Here is a 27,691-nt window from a genome sequence, read left to right on the forward strand (position 1 = left end):
TGAGAAATTATTTGTTCTGTAAGCCCTCACCTGAAGTACAATAAAAAAATAAAATAAAAAAGTCCCTTGGCTTTATTTATTTGAACTTTATTTATTTGGACTGTAAGGACTGCTTTTGCAGCAGTACCATATTTGAAAAGTTTCATGAAAAATAATAAAAAGGCTAAGAAAGAGACTAGAATACAATGTACGTGCGGTCATTGCTAGGTGCCTTCATGTTGTACCTCATGTGTTGCAAATTTTCAAGAAATAAAATTTTAAAAAAGAACAATTTTATCATTGACTCATGTCGCTGGGATTTAGTACTTCTGGGGTCTGCTGGGAGATATGTCATCCCAGATAACGGGTGTCAAAATCCATAACTCATACCAAAAATTCTGAACTGGGTGTTAATCAGCATGCCTTCCATTAGAGAAAACACATGGTATCAACAAAAAATTCAAAGGAAGAACATAACTGGGTCACCAATTAAAATGTGGGAAGGCCTGAAAAGAGAACCCAGTTTTGTTTTCATTTTCTTTTTTTTTTTTTTTTGAGTTTTGGACTAGGTAACAAGGTGTTGGAGCCTTGGTGGCAGAGTGGCTAAGAGCTCGGCTGCTAACCAAAAGTTCGGCATTTCAAATCCACCAGCTGCTCCTCGGAAACCCTATGGGGCAGTTCCACTGTGTCCTGTAGGGTCGCTATAAGTTGGAATCGACTGGCCGGCAACGGGTAACACAGCATCAGGCTTCAGCCTCCAGGAAGGAAAAGTAAGGAATGCTTCCAGGGAAGGCTTTTCAAGTTCCATTTCCCTCCACACAAACCCTCATGGTGTGTCACTCTGCTCTGCTTCCCCCCGCCAGCATGAGTATCTCTATCCCTGTGGGTCAGTCTGGGGTGTAGTTGAGCGATGCCTGCTGGGAGCTCTTCTGTCTGGAACGTGACATCCAGCCCAATGGCACCGTGTCCAGCAACAAACCCTGTGAAGCGGTGGTGACTCCTTCAACACCTTCTTCAGTGAGACAGGGGCTGGCAGACATGTGCCCCGGGCTGTCTTTGTGGACCTGTGCTTACTGTCATAGGTAAGTAGGGGGAATTGAGGGTTCCCCTCCCCCAGCCCATATTTTCTGCCAATGCCAAGGTCTGGGGAGCTCTGCTTAGGGGAAAAACACTTGGAATGCAGGCAGTCCCCTGCCAAGGACAACAGTGAAGTCCACTACTTTTGTCTAGACTCTGTCTTCAGGAGGGGTCCTGGGGGCTTCCTTTGCTAACTAAGGGACAGGGATCAGTCAAACAGTTCTGCTGGGAAACTGCCAGATGTGGGAGTCAGAAGTCAGACCTAGAATGAAGGCTGCAGAAACGGAGTGGATAGAAAAGCAGAAATTTAGACTTCTCTTCCATACCTCCAGGCCCCGAGCATAAGATTGCCCAAGGAGCTGGGAATGATCATAATGCCCCTGTTCGGCCTTAACTGAAATAGGCCCCTTGATAGGATGTGGGCCTGCATGAACTTGGCTGTTGTTGACTCCCAGGGGCTTTTCTGCTTCTTCCCTTCTGTGTCTGGATCGCCTCAGTTCCTGCTTCTGAAACTTCTACCCTCCCCCATCTTTCTAAAGACACTGTTGTAGATGTAAACTGTGAGCTGGGTTTTCTGCATTAGTCTACATTCTTACCCCAATCAAGTCAGTGAGTTTAAAAAAAAAAAAAAATTATTCTTTAAAAAAAAAAAGTTGATGAGTTTCCCTTGCACACCCCTCTGATTCCTCCTTCAAGCAGAATGAAGTGGCTAAGGTCAGCAGGAGGACAATGTTAAAGGCACCCCTGACTTTGCCCCTCACAGGCCCAGGTGGGATCAGGCTTTATAGGTGAGCCTCTGAATGCCATATGCCCATCACTCAGTTGTGTAGGTCCATGTAGGGGAGCTTGGCAGCAAAGGTGCCTTGAGTCCTCTCGGGAGGGAGACCAGCCTCTCTCACCTTTGCCTTCTTTCTTCCCCTCAAGATGGGGTAAGAACTGGCATTCATAGGCAGCTCTTCCACCCTGAGCAGCTGATAACTGGCAAGAAAGACAGCTGCTAACAGCTATGCCCGTGGCCACTACACTGTGGGAAAGGAGATCATCGATCTGGTGCGGGAGCAAATCCGAAGACTGGTGAGCAGGACCAGGTACCCTTCGCTCCTGCAGGAGGCCACTGTCCTTGACCTCCCTCCCTGCCCTGACAGGCTGAACAAGTGCACATAGACAGGGAAACCACAGGCCTGGGGCTGGTGCCCTTGGTGTCTGCAGCCCTTCCTGTGGCCCAGCTGTGGACTCTGCTTCCTCCAGGGGAAGCTGTGCGTCTGTTTGTCAGTCTAGGCCTAGAAACCTGAGTAACATGCTCCAGTCCTGAGTTAGTGTACTCTGAGACTCTTGTCCTGCTTGTTCCCCACTTTGTCAGGCCCAGTTGTCTGATCCAGGCCACCTTTGCACTTTGATCCGTCACCAGCCCCAGCAGGTAGGAGGCAGCTACTTGTTGAGGCAGCTCAACTTGTTGTTCTTAGACTCCTAAGTAGAACTTTACAGCTGGGAGAGGCTCCTGCTTAGCTTTTAACCATTTCTCCAGTTCACCCCATTCCTTACCTGAGACACTGAGAATCAGGAGTGTGGACAACTAGAAACTAGCACTTAGGAGCCAGTACTTTGCCACTGTTCCTCTAGAGGGGTAGGCTAAAAATATTCTCTGCTGTTCGATAGAGGCTCAGGACCCAAGAGTGACCTGAGCCAGAGGGGTCTGTGCTCCCCACCTCGAGAATGAAAATAAAGCATCCCCTAGGGTTAGATCTTTCTTAAAATGGAAAAGTTTTATACTGTTGCTACCTACGCACATCTGGTATACACTGATGCTTTTCTGGTCCCAGGGACAGCTACATCAGACTAGTCATTGTTGTTAGGTGTTGTTGAGTAGGTTCTGACTCATAACAACCCTACGTATAACAGAACAAAACACTGCTGGTCCTGCACCATCCTCACAATCATTGTTATGCATGAGCCCATTGTTGCAACCACTGTGTCGATCCATCTCATTGAGGGTCTTCCTCTTTTTGGCTGACCCTCTACTTTACTAAGCATGATGTCCTTCTCCAGTGACTGATCCCTCCTGATAATGTGTCCCAAGTATATGAGATGTAGTATCACCATCCTTGCTTCTAAGGAGTATTCTGATTGTACTTCTTCCAAGACAGATATGTTCATTCTTTCAGTAGTCCATGGTATATTCAATATTCTTCGCCGACACCACAATTTAAAGGCCTCGATTCTTCTTCGCTCTTCCTTATTCATCTTCCAGCTTTCACATGCATATGAGGTGATTGAAAACAGCATGGCTTGAGTCAGGCACACCTTAGTCTTCAAGGTGATATCTTTGCTTTTTAACATTTTAAAGAGGTCCTTTGCAGCAGATTTGCCCAATACAATGTATTTTTTGATTTCTTGACTTCTGCTTCCATGGGTGTTGATTAAGCGGATCCCAGTGAAATGAAATCCTTAACAATTTCAATCTTTTCTCCGTTTATCATAATGTTGCTTATTGGTCCAGTTGTGAGGGTTTTTGTTTTCTTTGTGTTGAGTACTTGTTAAATCTGTAGGTTTCTGGGATCCAGCCTAAGTTGGTTCAACAAGATACCATCACCACCACCATTTCTGCAACTAAGTGGCAAAGCAACAAAACTGAGAGGACCCATCTCTCGACTATAAATTCTTTGACCCACCTCACCCTTATCCACTCACACACCCCCCACCCCCACCAATTCACACACACCACACTGCTTTTCTAGGTCATCCGTCTCTCAAAAACTCCAAGCCCTTTGTAGGTATTGTTTCTCACCTCTACAGAGGTAAAAGCAAAGGAGCATGAGGAAACTTTCTAGGGTGACAGAGATTTCTGTATCTTGATTGGTTTGGTGGTTATTGTCAAAAATCATCGAACCGTTCATACAATAAAATGTACACATTCGAGTATAACTAATACTTAAGAGTTTTTTTTTTTTAATGCAGAAGTGAATACAAATGTAATTAGGTCACAGTAGTCATCTGCATCCATAACAGTGTTTGTCATCTTCCACCCTAGGCAGTCCAGTGCACCAGGCTTCAGGGCTTCCTGATCTTCCACAGCTTTGAGGGTGGCACTGGCTCAGGCTTTACATCCCTGCTGATGGAGTGACTTTCCGCTGACTATGGCAAGAAGTCCAAGGTGGAGTTTGTCATCTACCCAGCCTCCCAAGCATCTACGGTAGTTGTGGAGCCCTATAACTCCATCTTCACCACCCACAACACCCTGGAGCACTTGGATTGTGCCTTCATGGTAGACATCAAGGCCATCTGTGTTATCTGCCACCACAACCTGGACATCAAGCGCCTACCTATGCCAACCTCAACCAGCTCATCAGCCAGATTGTGTCTTCCATCACTACCTCCTTGAACTTTGACAGTGCCCTCAGTGTGGACCTAGTGGAGTTCCAGACCAATCTGGTCCCCTACTCACCCATTGTCTCAGCTTAGAAGGCCTACTATGAGCAGCCCTTGGTGGTGGATATCACCATGCCTGCTTTGAACGTTCCAATCAGATGGTTGAGCGTGACCCTCACCATGGCAAGTACATGGCCTATTGTATGCTTTACCTTGCAGAAGTGCTACCCAAGGACGTGAATGCTGCCATTGCCGCTATCAAAACCAAGCATATGATCCAGTTTGTGAACTGGGTGCCCCACAGGTTTCAAGGCAAGTCGTGGGAATGGGAGGGATTAGCATGTGACTTGTGTACCCACTGAGAAGAGAGTCTTTTAGAGCTGTAGGCCTGAAGAACAAATGGGCAAGGGATGGGGAGAGTAAGGGAAAAGAACAGTTTTGTTGTTGTCGAGTTGGCTCCAACTCGTGGCCGCCTTATGTATCGCAGAATGAAACTTTACCTAGTTCTGTGCCATCTTCATGCGTGTTTGAGTCCATTGTTGTGCGATTGTGTCAGTTCGTCTCATTGGTCGTTTTCACTGACCCTCTACCAAACATGATGTCCTTTTCTAGTGACTGGTTTTTCCTGATGATGTGTCTTGGAAGTCTTGCCATCCTGTCTTCTAAGGAGCATTCTTGATGTATTTCTTCTAAGACTTAAGACTTCTAATATTCTTCACCAACAGCACAGTTTGAATGCGTCAATTCTTGTTGTTAGGTATCTTGCTATCACAGACGTGGAACAGCTCATACATCACGAAGAAAGGGAATTGACAGATCAGGGTTAATGAATTTTGAAGAAGAAACAGGTTTTTAACTTGAATGGATCTCAGCCTGTCTAGAACCCAAGGCTTTGGACTCTAAGCTGGGATTGATTCTACTTGAAAGCTTGCCTTTATGAAAGGAAAAGCATCAGTGTCATGTCACTTAGCCTGGCAAATAGGCATACCTGGACTTGCCAGTCAAGTTGTTGGGGGAGGATATGATCCACAAGCACGTTCACATGTGCCAGGGACATAGCCACATAATGATTCCTCCTTGGAAGAGAATGCTTTGGGAAACACAGAAGGGCCTCTCCCATTCAGATAATGAGGAAAGTATTTGGGTCAGAAAACTTCTGTGTCTATGAATGCGAGCTCTTCCTTTAGAAATAATGTGGAAGAACTCGTCTATGCCCCACCCTTTTATCAGCGCACTTTCCCAGAGGGTGCTGGGCATATGATCTAGTTTGTTTCATGGGTTTTCTTCTAAGGAAAGACCTAGAAAGTTAAAAGGTGGCAGCTGTGGCATTTAGAATACACCTACAGCTCTCCTGCCTTGTTAAGCTGCTGTGGATGAGTGACCACAAAGGGAGGGAAGCAGGGACACCTCTGTGGTCACAAAGCTAATATCTGCCGCTGGTATTGAAGAGCTGTTCTGGAGCTCCAAACTAGAAATGAGGGGTAGGGTATCTGGGAGGCCAGCCTTTTTCTATCTCCATATTAGGAAGAGCTGTAGCTATTCAAAGGAAGACTACGGTGTCTTTAAGAGGTAGTAAGCTATCCCTAAAGGCATTAAGAGGAAGTTGGATGACTTAACAAAAACAAACCTGAATATGAAGTGTATTTGTATATGCTGGGTAGACCAATGTTTAGAGTAGGTGAAGTTTAGACCTAATTGGAGATCGTCACAGGAAGTTTGAAATTTTTAAAACTATTTTCTAAACCACAGGAAAGTAGGAAGACTAATGCACCCATATATTCACTACCTAGATTCAACAACTAACTCTACTGTATTTCTTTTATTTTTTTGCTGATTCATTTAAACTCGCTTATAGCTATCATATTGCAGACATCTGAATGTCAGCATCTATCACAAAAGCATCTCTTCTATAACACACAAATCTATTTTTAATGCCTAAAAATCTAATGATACTTCCCCAGAATGAAAATACCTAATCAATATTCAAACTTTCTGAGCTGCCCCAAATGTTTTTAAAGTTAAGATCTAATCAAGGACCAGGCATTATATTTGTCTTTGAAGTCTCTAAAGTCTTTTAATGTAAATCAGTCTCCCTTTTTTCTTGATAGTGATTTTTTTTTAGGCACAAAAGTTAATGTTTATTTAGAATGAGAAAAAAACACAACAAATTACAAAATTTGAATAGCTGACATGTACAACAAACTTGATCAAGACTTTTTGAAGGGACTAATCCATTCTCTTGTAGAAGGTTCCACATTCTGGATTTGTGTTTCCTTGTGGTGGTTTTCTTGTTTTCTATATGCCCATATATTTTACAGATTAGCTACGGTCATGTCTGAGGTGACTGCTCCTTCCCCAGTTACAAGCATTCTTACACAAACCTTTACAGGAACAGAGAATCAGATGCTAATACTACTTCCTGTTTCTCCTTAGCTTAACTTCAACTACCAGCCCCCACAGCGTACCTGGGGGAGACCTGGCCAAGGTGCCGTGGGCGGTCTGCATGCTAAGCAACACCACAGCCATCACCGAGGCCTGGGCTCGCCTCAACCACAAGTTTGACCTGATGGATGCCAAGCGTGCATTTGTGCACTGGCATGTGGCGAAGGCATGGAGAAAGGGGAGTCCTCAGAGGCCCGAGAGGGCCTGGCCTCCCTAGAGAAGGATTATGAAGAATTGGGCGCAGAGTCTGTGGACACCGAGGATGAGGAGTACTGGAGGGTCCTGGCACCTGCAGCGCCCTGGTCTGTTTCTCCCCAGTTTTGTATCTGTCACCCCACTCTTCCCCCGGTTCACAAATACAGTCAGTGTCACAAGTGATGTGGAACTCAGTGGGCCTTCTGTAACGTTTCCAACTGCCTTTCTCGTCCTTATAAGTCAAGGGGCAGGATGGCATCTGCCTCAGGTCATTCCAGCCAGGAAGGTGCTTAGTGGAGGACGGACCCTGCTCTCCTTGTATAAGCAGACATCCTGACAAATGTAGGCTCAGGACCTGGGTTGGGGTTCGTTGACTTCATGTGGTTTCCATGTACCCCCTTATCCCCAGCCCACCTCAAGGAAGCACAAGCCTTCTAGAGGTTCCCTGGAAAGCTACTGAAGGCTAGTCTGCACCTAGCCTCTGGAACAGGAAGTCTGTATAACTTCACAACCTGGAAGGAATAGAGCATTTTTTCCTGTCATCCCTCCTCCTGGCCAACAGAGGGTGCTAGAGATTGAGGTCACATGCCCATCTGCAGCAGCCATGTTACAGTGAAGGGCTCTGCCCCCATGCCTTAGAAAAGCACAAGCTCTAAGAACTAGGGTTCCAATTGGAAGGGGTCCCTAGCCTGGGGTGATGAACATCTGAAATAACTTTTTAAAGCGCGTATGTGCCTTTTAGGCAAGAAGGTCTGTATCTTTTACTCCCAAAACCGTCCCTAATGAGGAAGCTGGGGACTGCTATTCTAGGGACTGGTCATATCTGGTCACATATATCTTAGAGATAAGTATATTAGTCAGTAAAATGATCTGGCAGTAGCTAAGTGCTAAACAAATGTCCCCTTCTAGCATAACTTATGTTCAAGGAAACTTCTCTTTAAGGCCCTTGAAAAGTCCCCTCAGCCAGGCAGGGGTGGTAGATTTGTGTTCTCTGAAGAGACAGGGAATCTCCATGGGACCAGGTACTGCCCCTGGCAAAGCCTTTGAGCAGAATCCAGCCCAGCCCCCATACTCTTGCCCTGGCTCTGCCTGCTCTGATTTTTGAATACTCAATTCTAGCATGTGGCTCAGGGTATATCTCTGCTGTTTTTAAGCACCACTAAGCCTTGGGACTGCCTGGAACTGTCACCTGTGGTCTTGACTGGGTACAGGGTACTAGTTCTTGGTATTAACCTAGGGACAGGTCACCACTATCTGTGTTTTCTCTGAGTAAAGAGTAGGTACCACATTGAATCTGCCTGATTGGTCCCTGAGAACATGGTTTCCCAGAGCTGGTAGCGCAGTACCCAGACCCAGAGACTTGGACCACTGCGTGCATTTAACAGGGGCTGTGGACCTATATGATTGTCAAACCTCAGGTGATGGGTCTGTTTCTGTTTCCCCATCTTCCTGTCATTGCAGTCCTTAACAATATAGGCCTGAAACTCTCCTGCTTTGGTTGGCTTTTTTACCCTTGTCCCTCAGTCCTCATGGTCCCTAGAAGACAAGGTATTCAGCCTACTCTATTTCTGTTTCTCATTTCCCTCATGGCCTAGCTCTGACGTAGGTACAGCTCTTCCTTCCCTGCGCTGCCCCCTTCTTTCATTTTGGCCACACGAGTCTCTTCTGCTGTAGCTGTTGATGTTCTACTTTAGAATTTCTTCCCCAAAGCTGCTCCTGGGGAGCTCTTAACTCCTGGCACCTCTAATACTCAAGACATTGGGGATGGAGTTGGAATCAGGGAATAGAAGAAAGGGAAAGAGGTTAGAAAAAGCTGCCCAAAGAATGATCTTTTTTAAATCTGTGCCTAGCCTCAAGTAACCCTCACCCCTATCACTAACCCGCAAGCCCTAGATGGAGCCAGGTCCCTGGGTCCTCTGAGAGATCTTGCCTGGGTTCCTTTCTAACTACAGAGCCTTGACAAGGTTGGATGGAGAAGAGAAATTCTTGCCTTGAGAGTTCTGGTCTGAGACTAGAGACACTTGGAGTCTTAACAAGTACTCTACTAAGCATGAGCATAAAGTAAGCATTGAGAACTATTTCTGGGCTGGGATTCTTTTGCAGATGAAGTTACTGCAGCTGGCAGCAGATGGACTCCAGTTCTGCCCATGTTGTTGTTGTTGTTAGGTGCCACCAAGTCGGTTCCGAAGCATAGCAACTCTGGGTACAACAGAACAAAACACTGCCTGGTCCTGTGCCATCCTCACGATCTTTGTTATGCTTGAGCCCATTGCTGCAGCCACTGTGTCAATCCATCTTGTTAAGGGTCTTCCTCTCTTTCACTGACCCTCTACCAAGCATGATGTCCTTCTCCAGGGACAGGTCCCTGCTGATAACATGTCCAAAGTATGTGAGATAAAGTCTCACTATCCTTGCTTCTAATCAGCATTCTGGCTGTGCTTTTTCCAAGACAGATTTGTTCATTCTTTTGGCAGTCCGTGGTATGTTTAATATTCTTTGCCAACACCATAATTCAAGGGCGTCAATTCTTCTTTGGTCTTCCTTATTCAATGTCCAGCTTTCACATGCATACGACGTGATTGAAAACACCATGGCTTGGGTCAGGCACACCTTAGTCCTTAAAGTGACACCTTTGCTTTTTAACACCTTAAAGAGGTCTTTTGCAGCAGATTTGCCCAATACAATGCATCGTTTGATTTCTTGACTGCTGCTTCAATGGGTGTTGATTGTTGATCCAAGTAAAATGAAATATTTTATAACTTCAATCTTTTCTTCGTTTATCATGCATGATGTTGCTTATTGGTCTAGTTGTGAGGATTTTTGTTTATATTGGGGCGTAATCCATACTGAAGGCTGTGGTCTTTGACCTTCATCAATAAGTGCTTCAAGTCCTCTTCACTTTCAGCAAGCAAGACTGTGTCATCTGCATATTGCAGGTTGTTAATGAGTCTTCCTCCAAACCTGATGCCCCGTTCTTCTTCATATAGTCCAGCTTCTTGGATTATTTGCTCAGCATACAGATTGAGTGAGTATGGTGAAAAGATACAACCCAGATGCACACCTTTCCTGACTTTAAACCATGCAATATGCCCTTGGTTCTGTTTGAATGACTGCCTCTTGGTCTATGTACAGTTTCCTCATGAGCACAATTAAGTGTTCTGGACCTCCCACTCTTCACAGTGTTATCCATAATTTGTTATGTTCTGCCCATAGCAAGGTTTAAACCTAGAAGACTTCTAGCAGGCACCATCCACCTTCCATTTGTAGCTGCCTCGGGACCCAGGAGCCCCAAGGGAAGTAGGCTTCTTGCCTTGATTACAGCCTGTACCCACTGAACACAGGGTTAGATTACTTGTAGGGCAGAGTAGTTATTGTGCTGGTGATGCAGGACAGAACACTGAGGGGATTAGCCTAATGAGAGGGAAGGCAGGAACGCCTCCAAAGTGCTGGGCCTGTGTTAACTAGGTGCTGTCAAGTCAATCCTGACTTATGGTGAACCCCGTGCGTGTCAGAGTGGAACTGTGTTCCATAGGGTATTCAGTAGCTGATTTTTCAGAAGTAGATTGCCAGACCTTTGTTCTGAGGCACCTCTGGGTGGACTTGAACTGCCAACCTTCCAGTTAGCAGCCAAGTGCCTGTCCTCCAACAGTTCATAGATGAGGTGGGAGATCTTAAATGTTTCTCTCTCTGTCTTTATGGTACAGACTTTCACCAACACCTAGTTTTCAGTCTGGTTCCTCACCTATACCTGAGCTGGGTCTGAGGTACCCAAGACCAGATTTGGTCTGCTCCAGGGGACAAACCTCCTGTTTTGTGTCAGATGTATTATGGTTTTCTGCTTGTTTAAGGTCAAAGACAGGATCTTGAGGTTTAACTGTTCCTTTGTGAAGATTTTTAGCAAATCTATTCTCAGCTGTACCCTACATCCCCACCTTCAACACTTCCTAGGGCTTCCAGTTCCGCAGCCTTTAGGAGATTCTGTGGTGTGAATCACCTTGCTGCTTGTAGGTGTGCAGCCTTTTGCACTAGTCCTGCCTACAGTGAGAAACGTGTCTGTTTTCCAGCTTCTAAAGCCTTGTTTATCACTAATCTGCTGTATCCTTCTCTGTCTTTCCTCTTCCTTATAGCTCAGTCTGACTAGAGTGAGATACGTGTGCAGTGTGCCTAGAGGATGCAGAGGAGGCCCCAGCTTTGCTGAGGGGAGGACTGGCCCTCGAACCAAGTACTGAAGGTGGTCTGTGGTGAGCGCAGGGTGCTCAAGGCAGGGACTGGTATAGGCAAAGGAGGGAAAACATGAGAATATCATACTGAGGTGGAGTCCCTGGGTGGTGCAAAGGAGGGAAGACATGAGCATATCATACTGAGGTGGAATCCCTGGGTGGTGCAAACAGTTAATGTGCTTGACTGCTGACCAAAAGATTGGAGGTCTGAGTCCACCTAGTAATGCCTGGTGATCTACTTCTGAAAAATCAGCCCTTGAAAACCCTATCGGGCACAGTTCTACTCTGACACACATGTGGTCACCATGAGTCTGAAGCAACTTGATGGCAACTGGTTAATTGGTTATGAGTTGTTTGTAGCTGAAACTTGGGATGAGACAAGGGGAAGCTACCGAGAAAAGGTATAGGGTTGAATAACCTTGGTTTTGCTTTTTTTTTTTCAAATATTTATTGAGTACCTACTATGTTCATGGATTATTCTAGATGCTAGGGAGCCCATGGGGAATGAAGAAGTTTGAACTTTCTCCCTTATAAAATCCTTGGTGGCTTTCAAGTGCCTATAGTAAGAGATGACCTGTCCTTAAAGCTGTGGTTCTCAACCTGTGCTGATTTTGTCCCCCGAGGGACATCTGGTAATGCTTGGGGACATTTTGGTTGTCATAACTGGGAGGTGATGATGCTACTAGCATGTAGTGGGTAGAGAGCAGGGATACTGCTCAGCATCCTACAAAGCACAGGACAGGCCCCCCACAATAAAGAAATATCCCACCCACAAATGAAATAGTGCTGATTTTGAGAAACTTCGCCTTAAAGGATTGCTTGGCAGTTGCAAAAAGGGTAGATTTTGGCAGGCGGCAGGGACACAGTGCAGTAGAGGGATGGAGGCTGTTGGAGTAATCCAGGTGAAGGATATTGTTTGGACCAGAGCAGTGAAATGGAGAAGGGATAAGTAAAAGGGTTGGAATCACAATACTCAGTGACCCGCTGACATGCCATGTGAGGGAGAGAAGAGTCATGGATGACTTTAGGTGTCTGCCTTGGTCAGAGTGAGATGTTCTCCCTCCCAAATTTTCCACCTGGGTTTCCAGATGAGTTTGGTTTCAGACATGCTGAGTTTGAGGTACCCCGGGGCTGACAATAGCACAGTGGACACCAGATAAGCCGCCTGGAACACAAGAGGAGTTGGCCAGACAGGCCAAGAAGGAACAAGGCAGAGGAACAACGCGTAATCTCAGAACTACAATATAGGCGTTGCTAGAGCTGAGGGTCAGGATGAGGTCACCTGTGGAGAATGCGGAAGGCCAGTGGAGAGACTCTCCAGCCCAGGAGGTGTGAGGAGACCCAGAAGAGAGGATAGTCAAGAAGGCAGACAGTGTGTAGGGAGGTTGTGTTTTTCCTGCTCAATGTTGTTGCGTGCCATCTAGTTGATTCTGACTCACAGCGACACTATATGACAGAGTAGAACTGCCCTGTAGAGTTTCCTAGGCTGGAATCCACAGGAGCAGATCGCCAGTTCTTTTCACCTGTGGAGCAGCTGGTGGGTTCAAACCGCCAACCTTCTGGTTAGTAGCTGAACGTTTAACCATTGGGCCAACAGGGCTCCTTTTGTCCTCAATACTAGTATCACATACAGCAGCGACAGAGGAAAATGGTCACATGTACAGATGCCTTTGTAGATAGGAAATTGGAATTTCTGGCTTCTATTTTTAACTTGATGATTTCTTTTTTATTCATTCATATGAGTGGGAGGGAAGAGGTTAGATGATATTCAAGACTTTTGATTTTCGTTTTGGGGAAACAGAAGAAACATCTAAGGAAAGAGAGGAAACTGGCCTGGCATCTTTGACGTCAGTTCCATCAAATAGCAAACATTGTCTTGCTGCTTCCTCCTGAGCTCTGAGGGGGCCCTAGAATCCCAACACGGCCACTTCCAAGGGGCCTCTGTCACGGGGGGATGAAACCTACTTGTCATTCTGAGTCTACCCTTAGAAGGGAAAACACAAAGTCAGGAGGAGGAAGATATGTAAAGAAACCACAATATAATGTAGTAGAAATGGGATTAAGGTCCAGAAGCTAAGCAGAAAGTCTCAGTGGAGTGATGACAGAATGAATTTTGAAGGCTGAATAGGAGTTGGCCAGACAGGCCAAGAAGGAACAAGGCAGAGGAACAACAAGTAATCTCAGAACTACAATTAGCTTTCCAATGCTGGGGCTTAAGGTGCAAGGCAGAGTGGCAGGAAACAGGTGAAAATTCCACAGAGCAGGCAGTTCATGGAACAGAATCACGAGAGAGAAGAAAGGACTCCTGTATTCGTTCCTAGGACTGCTGTAACACAGTACCACAGACGGAGTGGCTTATAACAACAGAAATTTATTGTCTCATGGTTCTGGAGGCTAGGAGTCCGAAATCAGGATATTGTCCATGTTGATTCCTTCTGAGGGCTTTGAGAAAGAATCTGTTCTCTGCCTCTCCTAGCTTCTGGTAACAGCTGGCGATCCTTGGCGTTCCTTAGCTTGTAGATTCATCTGTCTCCATAATCACATGGCTGTCTTTCCTGTCTCTCTGCTTCTGTGTCTCTTCTCTTTTATAAGGACAGCACTCCTATTGAATTAGGACACACCTCCCGCTGGTATGACCTCATGGTAACTGATAATACCTTCAAAGGCCTATTTCCAAACAAGGTCACGTTCACAGGTGCCAGGGATTAGGAGGGACACAGTCCAATCTGTAACAACTCCTCTGGTGTGTGAGCCCTTTGAGGGCAGGATCTGTGTTTTAGTCACATTTAACATAGTGCTGACCATCCCCCACTCCTTGCATACTCAGGTGTTCACCTAGGTTGAAGGACCTGGGTGTGAGGCAGGTAGATAGGAGCTGTGGAGTGTTTAGATATGGTCACAGATATACGGTGAGCATCTAAGACCACAGATGTCTTAATATTCTGGGATTAAAGTCCAAGGGATGGTTATGAATGTAGGTGACTGCCCACGTCCCTGGCACCTTACTTCCCACTGAGGCTGTCTCATTTTTATTGCCCAGGAAGAGAGGGAACAAAGTTCGAAGCTAAGTTGGTAACAAAGAGTTCTGTGCCTTAGTCTCACGCTGAGATTATGTCTTTTGTGCCACTTCCTGGGTGCCCTAACCCTCCTGAGGAGTAGGCTAAGGGACTACTAATTCTGGCTCAACCCTGGACTTGCCCCTGCTCAGAAGGCCCTGGCAGTATGGAATTCCCTCATTGATAGGAAGAATGAGGAAGGCAGCCTACCAACCTCCTCCTCCTTTCAGAAGAAAAACACTGCCATGTAGCAGTCCATGGGAAAAGAGATGAACCACCTCTCTCACTTGGAAGGAGTTGGGAGGCCTTGCCAAGTAATCCTCTTCTCCGGACTCTTCTTGTCTGTAAATTGAGGAACTTGGACTAGATCTCCAGTTAAGAGCACTCCCCATATCACTTTGGACAAGTATACAGAACCCAGGCAACTAAGAAAGAAATTGAGAGATGGCGGGTGGGGTGGGGGGGTTGGTTATCTGGGGTGTAGGAACTCCCCACACAAACCTCACCCCATCTTGGTGATCTGCTAGAGTCTGGCTTTTCCCCATCAAGTCTGAGCAGGCTACTCCCCCACCCCTCCAGGCAGATTCCTTGGAAGGTGGTCGCTTGCCTCTTCTGGGAGGGGCTGCTCCCAGACTGTCAGAAAGACAGTGGGCAACGCCTATGCAGGATTTCGTGCATCACTAAGGTGGAGGCAGCAGACCCTGGCCCATTCCGTCCTCTGGTTCTAGAGCAGCCCACTGGAGATGGCTGGGCCCCTTGGAGTGGATTCCTTTAGCCCCGAGCACAAAACCATTGCCTTGGAGTTGATTCTGACTCATAGCGGCCCTATAGGACAGAATAGAACTGCCCCACAAGGTGACCAAGGAGCAGCTGGTGGATTCGCACTGCCGACCTTTTGGCTAGCAGCCAAGCTCTTAACCACTGTGCCACCAGGGCTCCACCCCAAGCATAAGCCGGTCTAATTGCTATGTTTAATGCTCTGCAGAGGTGTGAGGGTCAGTGTGGAAACTCATTTGGTCCGCCTTAATGAGGATAGGGACTCATAGCTAGTGGTTAAGAGTATAGACTCTAAAGCCAGATGGCCTGGATTTGAAGCCCAGATTTACTACTTAATAACTGTGTACCCTTGGTCATGTTACTGGGCCTCAGTTTCCTCATCTACAAAATGAGAATAGAACAATAGGCACTGTCTTAGTTAACTAGTGCTGCTGCAACAGACACACCACAATTGGGTCGCTTTAACAAATTTATTTTCTGACAGTTTAGGAGGCTAGAAGTCCGAATTCAGGGTGCTGGCTCTAAGGGAAGGCTTTCTCTCATCGGCACTGGGGGGAAGGTCCTTGTCTCCTTTGAGCTGTTCCTGGGCAATCTTCATGTGGCTTGGTATCTCTCTTCCCCCATCTCTGCTCTGCTCCCTTGTTTAATCTCTTTCTCAATGAAGATTGACTCAAAACACACCCTACACTAATCCTGCTTCATTAACATAACAAACACAACCTATTCCCAAGTGGGATTATAACCACAGGCATGGAAGTTAGGATTTATGATGCATATACAGATCCTTTTTTTTTTTAATTGTGCTTTAGGTGAAAGTTTACAGCTCAAGTTAATTTCTCATACGAAGATTTATACACATATTGTTATGTGACACTAGTTGCAATCCCTATAATGTGACAGAACACTCTTCCTTTCCAACCCAGTTTTTCCATGTCCATCCAACCAGCTCCTGCCCCTTTCTGCCTTCTCATCCTGCCTATGGACCAGAGGCACCCATATGGTCTTGCGTATCTGCTTGAACTAAGAAGTACACTCTTCATGAGTATTATTTTATGTTTTATAGTCCAGTCTATTCTTTGTCTGAAGAGTGGGCTTCAGGAATGGTTTTAGTTTTGGGTTAACAGAGTGTCCGGAGGCCAGGGCTTCAGGGATTCTTCTAGTCTCAGGCCATTAAGTCTGGTCTTTTTAGGTGAATTTGAGTTCTTTCTCCACACTTTTCTCCCACTTCGTCTGGGACTCTCTGTGTGCCCTGTCAGGACGGTCATTGGTGGTAGCCAGGCACCATCTAGTTCTTCTGGTCTCAGGCTGATGAAGTCTCTGGCTTATGTGGCCCTTTTGTATGACATATTTTGGGGGGACACAATTCAATCCATAATAGTACCTACCTCAGAGGGTTGTTGTGAGGATTAAATATATGGTGCTTAGAACAATACCTGATACACCGTAAGTGTTCAGTAAGTGTTGTAAGGTGCTGTTGAGTCGGCTCCAACTCATAGCGACCCTATGTACAACAGAACAAAACACTGCCCAGTCCAGCGCCATCCTCACAGTCATTATCATGCTTAAGCCCATTGTTGCAGCCACTATGTCACTCTATCTTGTTGAGGTTCTTCCTCTTTTTTGCTGACCCTCTACTTTACGAAGCATGATGTCATTAAGTGTTAGGTATTATAATTATAATTCTTACCATATTGTACCATTTATCAATATTGTTACCATAACCCACCTTGGGGGGGAGGAAAGAGCTTTATATATTGATGTGAGCGTTTTGTTCTGCATTACTATGCTCTATACAGTAGTTCTCTGTTCTTATCCTAAGTAGTCACTTCTTCGTGCTTCCCGAAGCCCTTCTTTCCTCAAAATTAAGCTCTTTTAAAGATACTCATTCTCAACAGTTAATTATTTCAGTCTTCCCCTCAGCCAAGGCCTCTCACTACTTGTATTCCTCCTCTCTGCCCCCGAGCCCCAGTGTTCCAGAGCCCACACAATTGGCTCTGTGCGTCCGGGCTCTGGCTGTAAGCCCACCCACACAAAGCACCCCTCAGTACCTCTCTGCTGCCTCCCTTGCTCGCGGCTGCTCACAGCCAGAACCTCAGCTTCTCACCCGCTGTCTCAGAAGCTTTGAGATAGGTCAGAGGGTACCATTCATTATGTACAAGCAGAACTTTGTCCTAATTCCCAGCCACTCAGCCTGCAGTGAGACCCAAATGTTTGAGTGATAGGCAGGCATTGGGCTCTGGCAGAAATGCATCCAACGGAAAGAATCAAGCATTAATTATGAAGGCCCTGGGTTGTTTGAGGTTTGTTTCAGTTATCAATTGCTATATAACATCTAGTTGTATCCAGTTGCTGCCAAGTCAATTCTAGACTCATAGTGACCCCATGTGTGTCAGAGTAGAACTATGCTCCACAGGGTTTTGAATGACTTAGTTTTCAGAAGTAGATTGCCAGGTATTTCTTCCAAGGTGCCTCTGAGTGGATTGGAATCTCCAACCTTTCAGTTAGCAGCCAAGCATGTTAACCATTTACACCACCCAGAGACTCTACTGTATAACAAACCACCCCAAAACTTAATGGCTTAAAACAACAATTCTTTATTCGTTCATGATTCTGTGACTTGGGCAGAATTTGGTGGGGTTGGCTGGGAGATCCGAGATGGCTTCACTCACACAGCTGATACCTGAGCTGAGCTGACTGGAATGGCTGCGGGTGGGCTGGGCCTCACTTTCTCTCTTCCTAGTCTCTCAGCTCCAGGAGTGTAGTGGGACCTCTTCAGATAGCGGCCAGCTTCCAGAGAGGGAAAAGCTGCAAGGCCTCTTCAGACCTAGACCTTCCGGCACAGATTCAGCTGTGGGTGGGGGAGGGGGAGACAAGGGGAGGACAAGTCCACCGCTTGATGGAAAGGGTTGGTGACATGTTTGTACGGGGATGGGAGGAATTGTTGGTGGCCCTGGTGGTGCAGTGGTTAAGACCTATGGCTGCTAACCAAAAGGTCGGCAGTTTGAATCCAGCCACTCCTTGGAAACCCTATGGGGCAGTTTGAGTCGGAATCCACTCTACAGCAAGAGGTTTGTTTATTGTTTTTTTGTCTTTGCAGACAGTCTGCTCAAGGGCTGCCCAAGAGTGGCCAGGACAAAGGAGAGGAGAGAACTAGTGATAGGAAGGCAAAATCCAGGTTCTAGGCCTGACTCCACCAAGAACTTGCTGGGTGACCTTGGGAAACTGTTTAGCTCTCCTTCCATTTCCCAAGGTACAAACAGACAGACTTAGGTAATAACCGTCCTTTGCGATTGTTTCCAGCTTTAAAACTTAGTGCCTCCATATGAGTTCACCTGGAGGGCTTGTAAACATAGATAGCTTGTCCCACCCCTCAGTTTCTGATTCTGGAGGTCTGGAGTGAGGTGGGAGAATTAGCATGTTTAACAGGCTCTGAAGGGAGAAGGGATGCCAGTTGCTGCTGGTTCTGGAGCACTTTGTAAAAACCGCTGGTCTAGGGCAGTGCTTCTCAGCCCTGCCTGTACATGAGAATCATGAGGGGAAGCTTTTAACATATACTGACACAAGGCTCTGCCCCAGAGCGTCTGTGTAATTGGTGTAGAGTGGGGTTCAAGGTCAGGATTTTTTTTTTTAATCTTGCTATGTGAAGCAAATGTGCAGCCAGAGCTGAGAACCACTAGGGGCCCCAGACACTTGAGGAAACAGTGCAATAAAACTTTGCTGGTACATACTGAAAAAAAGTTCCTCACTCTGACACTTTGTGGCCCAAATAAAATACAGCTTAAAACACGCACACACATTGTTCTCTAACTTCCTGAAGGAATTTGAAATTGAGTTCACTGACTCAAGTTCCTGTCACTTCTTGTGGACACTTTATAACTGCTTTTCTTGTCCCATCATCGCTATCACTACCCACATACACTGGCCAAGAAAGAGGTGGGAGTTCATTCCCTAAGAGGAGGGAAAATGGGAATCCCTTATGTTTTTATGTCTCTTGTCTCAAACATTGTCACAAACTTCAGCAAGCTCCAAGAGACAGACCTCCGCAGCTGTCTTCCATAACTTGGTGGACTTGAATCTAAATAAGCTACCACTGACACCTATTCTGCCCCTGACATTAAGTTAGAGGAGCAAGATGGCAGTTAGGAAAGAGCGTGGGGCTCTGGCGGGAGATCACCTGCGTCTAAACAATGTAGTGATGTGAGCAAGCCATGTGTTTAACGTAGGGCTTCCATCTGGTTCTTCCTGGTTCAGTCATGGCTGAGAGAGCAAAACTGGAACAGACCTGAGTTTTTAAAATTTGGATGAATCGAATGGTAGCCAAAATGGGAAAAATGATGGGTCAAAGCCCTGCTAGAAACCCAATCTCCCTCTTAGAAAACAAGGGCAGCATACACATTGGATAGCAACTAAATATCTCGCCCATGATATTTTAAGCAGAGTTGGAAATAATGGTGCCCTGCTCAAAGATGGCGGCCGACTGCAGTGTTTTGAATGTGTGCTCTCCACAGTCCTGGCAATAATCCAGTTTCACACATCAGGTTCCTGAAAGCGCTCACTACACCTCTTCTGAGTCTCCCATTCCAGGGCTTCAACCTGTAATTTTTCCCATTCCAGTTATGTTCTGGATCACCCAAGTTATAAAATTTCTGGTCTATTCCAGTTTCCCTTGGTCGGCCACAACTGAACCGGTTCGGACAGATTTGAAGCCATGGTTTAACCTCTGTGCTTCAGTGACCTCGGACGTGATATGAGGTAAATAGTTTCTATCTCATTAAGCTGTATGGGTTAAGGCATGCAAAGTGCTTAACACAGTGTCTGACAGAGTAATTTGTGTACCTCATATTTTCAACCATTTTGTGTAGTATCCCTATTTTACAGACAAGGAAGCTGATGCAGAAATCGATTTCTCCCGTGTCTTAACAGCTTGAACAGGACACAGCTGGCCATGAAGTTGAGCCTGTTTGATGCGCAAGGCCACCCTGCTCCTTGGTTAACAGGGAGGGAGAGGAGCAGTCCTAGGAGATCTGATGACAAGTGAATAATCTACGGAATAGCCCCAAACCTGAAACTTAGGCAACAGGATAAACAGGTCGAGTTTCTCTGGGGTTGTGAACGGGAGTGGAGAGGGAAAATGCAAGTGACCCGTATTTCGAGTTTTGACAGGGAGGAGTAAGGTATAAGAACAGCTCTCCTGTTTCTTCTGGCAGACTTGGGAGCCAGCGCTGAGCTGAGTGGGGTGGGAGTGGAGGATGACTGGTTGCCATGCTTCATTCAGGCTGAGGAAGAGTTCATGAGACTGGGGTGAAGTTGCCTCCGACTCAATTGTTTTTTTTTTTTCAACAGGTAATAAAATGCCTACTTTGTGCCAGGTACTCTGCTAGGTGAACAAAACAGACACACATGGTCCCTATGCTCAGGAAGAGTACATTCTAGTGGGGATTACAGACCTCCTAAACAGTTACACAACTCTTTAGCTAGAGTTGTGCAAAGGAGAGAAGCCCCAGTGGCGCAGTGGTTAAGAGCTTGGCTGCCAACCAAAAGGCTGGCCGTTTGAATCCACCAGCTGCCCACTGGAAACCCTCTGGGGCATTTCTTCTTTGTCCTATAGGGTCACTATGAATCAGAATCGACTTGCCAGCAACAAGTCTTTTGAGTCTTGGTGCAAAGAAGAGAAAGAGAGTGCAAGAGAGCAAGTAACAAGAGGCCCCGGCCTTGTGTAAGTGGTCAGGGAAGGCTTCTTGGAGGAAGTGTTGTCAAAGCTGAGAACGAATAGAATTAGCCAGAAGGAGGGGATAGGGCAGAGAGTAGTCCATGCCAGGGAACAGCACATGCAAAAGCCCCAGTTTAGTGATGGGCCCAGGCCAGCTGGAAAAACTGCAAGAACTGTGTGGCTTAGATGGTGGGAGATGAGGTGGGCAGTTGTTAGTTGCTATGGAGTCAATTCTGACTCATCGTGACCCTGTGTGTGCAGAGCAGAACTGCTCTATGGGATTTTCAAGGCTGTGACCGTTCAGAAGCAAATTGCCAGCGGAACTGACGGCAACCAGCAACCACATTGTAACCCAGTGGGATGTATTTCTTGCCTTGCAGTTCAGAGCCCTCATGTGTTAATATCATTTGATTCCCGAGGCAGCTCTGGAGACATGATCCTCGTTTTACACGTGAGAACGCTTGGCATCTCAGAGGTCAATTGTCTGAATTCACATATCTAGACCACACCCCCACCCCACCCCTTGCTCCTTCCCCTACATCAGTAGATGCCGCCCATGCACAAGTGGACTGATGGACAGGCAGGGAGTCTGGCTTTCTCCCTCGATCCTTTCAGCACTCGTAGTGACACTATTGCTCTTTGGATACACAGGGCTCCTAAAGTAGCCCAACCTGAAAAGGGAGAATCGCGCCCGGAGGCCTTGGGGTGGGAAAATCTGCCCCTCCCTGCCCACCTGGGGCAGGGCTGGCAACACAGTAGCAATGGCCTACCTGTCTGGGCCTGCCTGAGGCTCAGTAGGAAAGACGGAAGGAGCTCAGACCCTATGGGTAAGGCTGTGGGGGTGTCAGCAGGGAGCAACCCCAGACATAACTTCAAAAGAACAGAGACCCATGGAGTGGGTTGAAGCCTGTGGTCATCTTCCACAGCAGGGGTGGAAAGAGGGTAGAGTACACTTGCTGAGTGCTAGGCATCTCCATCTCCTGGACAGAAGAGGAGAGGGGAGATGTGTCCTCTGTGTCTACAGTCTGCCTTATGTATATGATTTCATCTAACCCTCATGCCAACCCTGTGATTGACGGAGTCCTTGTTTTAAGGGTGGGGAAGTTGGCTCACAGAGAAACAACATTTCAAGGTCTCTCAGCTAGTTAATAGTAGAGCTGGGATTCAAACCCAGGTATGAGTGATTCCAAGTGCTACCCTATTAGAATTGAGGCTTGCTTACCCCTGGGGAGAGCCTCAAAGGCTTCAGGGAGGAGGTGACATTTGCACTGAGACCCTCATGTCATGGTGCTTAGAACTCAGTAGGAACTCAATAAAGGTTTGGATGATTGAAAAGCCTGGAAGAAAGAGGGTTGCTGCAGGCCTCAGTGTGGGGTCCTGGAGCTGGGGGCTGGGAAGGGGTCTCAACCATGGCGTCCATTAGCCTTGTGGGCTTCTCCCCAACTCCCCAGGGGTGATGGGCTATCAGGGCTGTGCCAACCTCACCTGGGCAGCCAGCTCTGTTCCACCAGGTCAATGCCAAGAGACATGAATGCATTCCCCTAAAAGTCAATTCAGGAGAACACAAAGCAGCTGTTTTTGATAAAGGAAGGATGTGTCAGGCATAGGGGGAAGAAAAGAGGTCAATGAGGAAGCAGCCTCTGGCCAGAGACCAGCCTGAGGAGCCCCAGAGGCCATGGAGAGGGTAGTGCTACCGCTGCGCCCACCGCTTCTCCCCCCTGCAACCTGGAGCCCCACTCTGTGACCAAAGTCAAAGAGCATGTCTCTGAGGAAGGCGGACACTCCCCACCCCCACACCAGCCTGAGACCTGGTCACGACGGCATCCCCGGAAGGGCGGGTCTGAGCACAGGCTGGGTTACAGGGTTGGGTGCCTTGGTGTCACTGTTCACTGGGCTGAGAGGGCCGCGACCCACAAGGAGCACTGGGTGGGTGCAGCTTGCAGCTTCGTGATAACCTCAGTGAGGTTTCCCAGAATTCGCCCCTCCACGGGCAGTCACCTCCCCCGTGACGCCCACATTTGGCTGTAAGAGGTAGTGCAGGGAGAGGCCTCCTGGGGCAGGATCTGGGGTGTGGCAAACCTGTGGGACCGAGTGGATGCCGTGTAACCTCTCATAGTTTTTTTAATCTGTAGAAAGGGGATCTCCTTTGCAGTGTGCTTCTGAGGATTAAATCAGATAATGTACTCCTACGAGCTTTATAACCGAAAGTGACATACAAGAGCAAGGGATTATTCACTCGTTGGACAACCATCCACTGAGCCTGGACAATGGATCTGGAGGGAAAGCAGGAACTCACTGTCCAGACTAATCCAATTCCACGTGTCCTGGGAGCTCAGAGGAGGGGCCACTGAGCTGGATTTGCAGAAGAGACAAGGAGTATTCACACTGCAAAGGGGCGAGGGGGTTCCAGGCAGGGTAGGGAGTAAGTAGAAAAGCAGGTGGGTGTCAGAGGGTCCTGGCACACTAGATAGGAACTACATGATCTGTTCTCCTTTATCCTTTTGGTAAAACAGGTGATGGCTCACATTCATTCAGTGCTTACTAAGAACCAAGCAATATTCTAAGTACTCAACATACTTCTCATCTCTTTTATTTTTACAAACATCCTGTATTAATACCTCCACTTCACCTGGTGAGAAAACTGAGGTCCAGAGGTTAAAGTAACTTCCCAAGGTCACTCAGATAATAAATGACACTAAGCTTTGAACCCTATGCCTAACTCTAAAAGCCACGGTTTTAGCTACTTATTGTAAGTATTAAAAAGTCACCTTCCTTTTGTTCAACCCTCCAAAACCATCCTTCTATAGCAACATTTTCTTTCTTTAAGAATGTCATCTCTCATCTTTCTCTCAAGCAAAACCCCAATTCCTTTAGCCTTCTGTAAGAGAGTGTCAGGCTTGTAAGAGGCCACTGTAGGGTCAGCAGGGCATGAAAAGAAGATTTGGAAGGCAAGTGTTTATGAAGTGACCCCAAAAGGGGTGAACAGGAAAATCAGACTCAGACAAGAGACCTGTTACCTCTGTATCTCACTGATCCCAGAAAACCTAGGCAAAGGGTTGGGGAAGGGCAAGAGGAGAATCTGTACTTAGAGAAGTATCTTCCTTCCTGGTATCCAAGGCTGATTTTGTAGGGTTCACTTCCCAGAAGGAAAATTAAGGCAACTTTTAATCAAACAGTGACTTGACTCTCCCTTCCCTAGCCCTCATCTGGAACAGAGGGCAGGACGTCTACTTAAGGGGACAAAGGGTGTCCCAGAGAAAGATGTGGATAAGGTAGGCCAGTAGGATCAATCAGGCACTTGGTAAAGAAGACTCTGGACCTGGAGTCATGAGCCCACCTCCCCACCCCCTTCCTGGGATTATCTTTAAGGAGAAGAAGTCTCATTACCCATTACCAGAGCCACTGGCACCATTCTCCAGTGACCTGGGTCACTTTCTTTCCTAACTGCATTTCCTCTGCCGACCCCATAATGTCTCACTTCATTGTCGACCTTCTTCAAGATGAGACCCCCCCCAACCGCACCTGGAAGGAGGCCAATCTTGGAGGCATAGCACGCCCTCTATGTTGCATCTGCCTTTGACTTGCATACCCTCCTCAACTAGGAGTTCAGAGTCATATCCAGCCAGAGCCTGGCCTGAGCACCATCCTACACTCTACATTTCAGTCATCTCTTTCAGGCCTGTCAACCTTCCATGCTATACCCCAATCCACAGTGGCAGGGCTTTCTTTTGAATTATAGCATTCATTGTAAATCATTTGATGACTAAACGGTATGGTTCATTAGGGGGAAGCTAAGCCCCAAATAGGGTGGCTCAATATCAGGAAGATGCTGACCTCTGAAAGCAAAGCTGATAGAATCAACAACAGGCCAGTTCAGCCATCTGCAGAGTATTCCACACTGAGATAGTTTGTGTTACTGATAGAGATGAGAGTGTATCCTAGGACTCCATCTAGGTGACCAGTGCTTCTGAAGCTGAAAATGATTGCCCGAGAGTATCTGAGGAAATTGTAACTTAATCAAGGGTGGTGTAACCTTAGATAAAACTCTTAACCCGGAAGGCCTCTCCAGAGCAGAGCAGCAGCTGTGGGCCCTGAGGTTTACAAATGTGTTTTTAAACAGTGCTTTTACACATTTTGAGTTAGTGATTGACCTTCAAAAATTGGAAGGTCTAACATAAAAATTAGAATTGTCAGCTTCTCTTCAAAAATCGACAGATCTGGGCCTACAGTCCCATGTGGCATCTGTCCAGGAAAGCTGAGTACCATCCCTGCCCTTTAGATGGGGTATGCCGCAGGGCCCACTGCTCTCCACCATCTCCTAGACATGAGGCTGAGGATCAGTTGCCATTAATACGACACTTGCTACTGGGTTCTTACACAGGCCTGCTTTACCCATTGGTGTTACTGCAGGGCCTCTGTAGTAACATGAACAAGGCCTCACCCACTGTCTAGGGTAGAGTATGCCCTGATATGACCTCAGTCCTCATGCCCGTGCTAGCCACTCACACTTTTCTGCCTGGAATCCTCTTCCCTCTACTTCCCTGCCTGACAAATATCTACTCATCCTTCAAGGATGTATCTGAATGTCACCTCCTCTGTGAAACCTTCCCTGATGGCTCCAGGCACAGTCAGCCCCTCCCTCCTCTGTGCTCCATTAATTCTGTATTTCAGTTGTCTCTCGCTAGGCTAGAAGCATCTCAAGGCCAGAGTCTATAGCTTCTCATTTCTTGTGCCTCTGGTGCCCAGGGTCTGACACAGCGCACCCTGGCTCTTAGGGACTCCTCTGTGGAAAAGTTTAAAATGTGAGCCTAAGAGATAGGCCTCTCTATATGAAATTAGAGTGGAGATTGTGGAGGTAGGGACACTGATTGGAGAGTGAGCAAGATTTGGTAAAAGCATTTTAAACAAGCAATTCCAAGTGATTCCGATGCACGTGGTTCACAGACCACTCTGTCTGGGATCCTCTACTGTGATCCCTGTCAGAGCTGTTGGTGTTGGTAGCTAGGCACCATCTAGTTCTTCTGGGCTCAGGCTAGTGGAGGCTGTGGTTCATGTGGTCCTTTAGTCCTTTGGACTAATTATTTTCCTTGTGTCTTTGGTTTTCTTGATCCTCCTTTGCTCTGAATGGGTAGGACCAATACATGTCTTATATGGCCACCCACAAGCTTTTAAGACCCCGAACGCTGCTCACCAAAGTAGGGTATAGAGCATTTTCTTTATGAACTATGTTATTCCAATTGACCTAGATGTCCCCAGAGACCATGGTTCCCAGCCCTCAGCCCCAGTAACTTGGTCCCTCAAGGTGTTTTAATGTGTCTAGGAAGCTTCTATGGTTTTGCCTTGGTCAAGTTGTGCTGACTTTCCCTATATTGTGTGTTGTCTTTCCCTTCACCAAAGTTAACACTTGTTTACTATCTAGTTAGTGATTTCCCCTTCCCATCCCTCTCCTCCCTTGTTACCATCAAAGATTGTTTTTTTTCTGTGTGTAAACCTTTTCTTGAGTTTTTATAGTAGTGGTGCCATACAATATTCGTCCTTTTGTGACTGTCTTATTTCACTCAGCATCATGCCCTCCAGATTCATCCATGTTGTGAGATGTTTTGCAGATTCATCATTGTTCTTTATTGTTGTGTAGTATTCCATTGTGTGTATGTACCATAATTTGTTTACCCATTCATCTGTTGATGGGAACTTAAGTTGTTTCCATCTTTTTGATATTGTGAATAATGCTACAATGAATATGGGTGTGTATATGTCTATTTGTATAACGGCTCTTATTTCTCTAGGATATATTCCTAAGAGTGGGGATTGCTGGATTGTATGGTATTTCTATTTCTAGCTTTTTAAGGAGATGCCATATCATTTTCTGTACTGGTTGTACCATTTTATATTCCAAGCAGCAATGCATAAGAGTTCCAATCTTTCCAACATTTTTTTTTTTTAAATTAGCGCCAGTAATGTCAAGGTGAGATTGTATATCATTGTAGATTTGATTTGCGTTTCTCTAATGGCTAATGACTAAATACTGGTTTTTTTGGAACAAGCTGAAGAGTTTGGTTTTAGATGTGTTGAGATTGAGATGACAATAAAACAGTCAACTGAAGGAGATCCATCATCAGTTGGAGATAAGGGACTGAGGCTCAGATTGGAGCCTTAAAGTGTGATGTTAGCTCAGGTAGTACTTGAAAATTCACTCGGGTGAAGCTATGAGAGTGGTTGAAAGTCAAAGAAAGAAGGTATAGATGAACAAGAGGAAAAGGCCTGGAGATATTCCCATGTTTAGAGATGAGTGGAGGAAATGGTATCAATGATGGAGACAATAACTAGTCAGAGGGTGTGATGGTTAAGGTTGTGTGTCAGCTTGGTTGGACCATGATTCTCAGTGGTTTGGCAGTTATGTAATGATGTAATTTGTCAGTTATGCAATGATGTAGTCATCCTTCATGATGTGATCAACTGGTTGTAAGGAGAGTGTCCTTGGGGGTGTGGCCTGACCCAATATATATATGGATGCTCTGGCAAAACTCGCTTGATTGTTCTGGATCTTACATCTGACTCATCATCATCTGACCTCTGGTTCTTGGGACGTGAGCCAGCTGCCTGCTGTATCGCCTGCCGATCTTGGGATTCATCAGCCTCCGTAGCCTGTAAGCCAGTGGCCTGCCATCTGACCTGCCAATCTTGGGTTCACCAGCTCCTGAAACTACATGAGTCAAGAGAAGCCTCCAGCCTGACACCTGACCCATGGATTTGTGTCTTAGCAGCCTCTACAACCACGTGAGCCATTTTCTTGAGATAAATCTGTGTGTGTGTAGACACATACACACACACATACACACACACACACACACACATACATGTTGTTAGGC

At 46.5% G+C, this 27,691-nt stretch overlaps 1 pseudogene; it reads left to right on the plus strand.

Moving 5' to 3' along the window:
• Nucleotides 1-843: 843 nt before the first annotated feature.
• Nucleotides 844-12,537, plus strand: LOC101341647 (tubulin alpha chain-like; annotated as a pseudogene).
• The last annotated feature ends 15,154 nt before the right edge of the window (nucleotides 12,538-27,691 follow it).

Source organism: Trichechus manatus, unplaced genomic scaffold (genome assembly GCF_000243295.1).
Source record: "Trichechus manatus latirostris isolate Lorelei unplaced genomic scaffold, TriManLat1.0 scaffold00035, whole genome shotgun sequence".
In the NCBI taxonomy this organism is placed as follows: domain Eukaryota; kingdom Metazoa; phylum Chordata; class Mammalia; order Sirenia; family Trichechidae; genus Trichechus; species Trichechus manatus.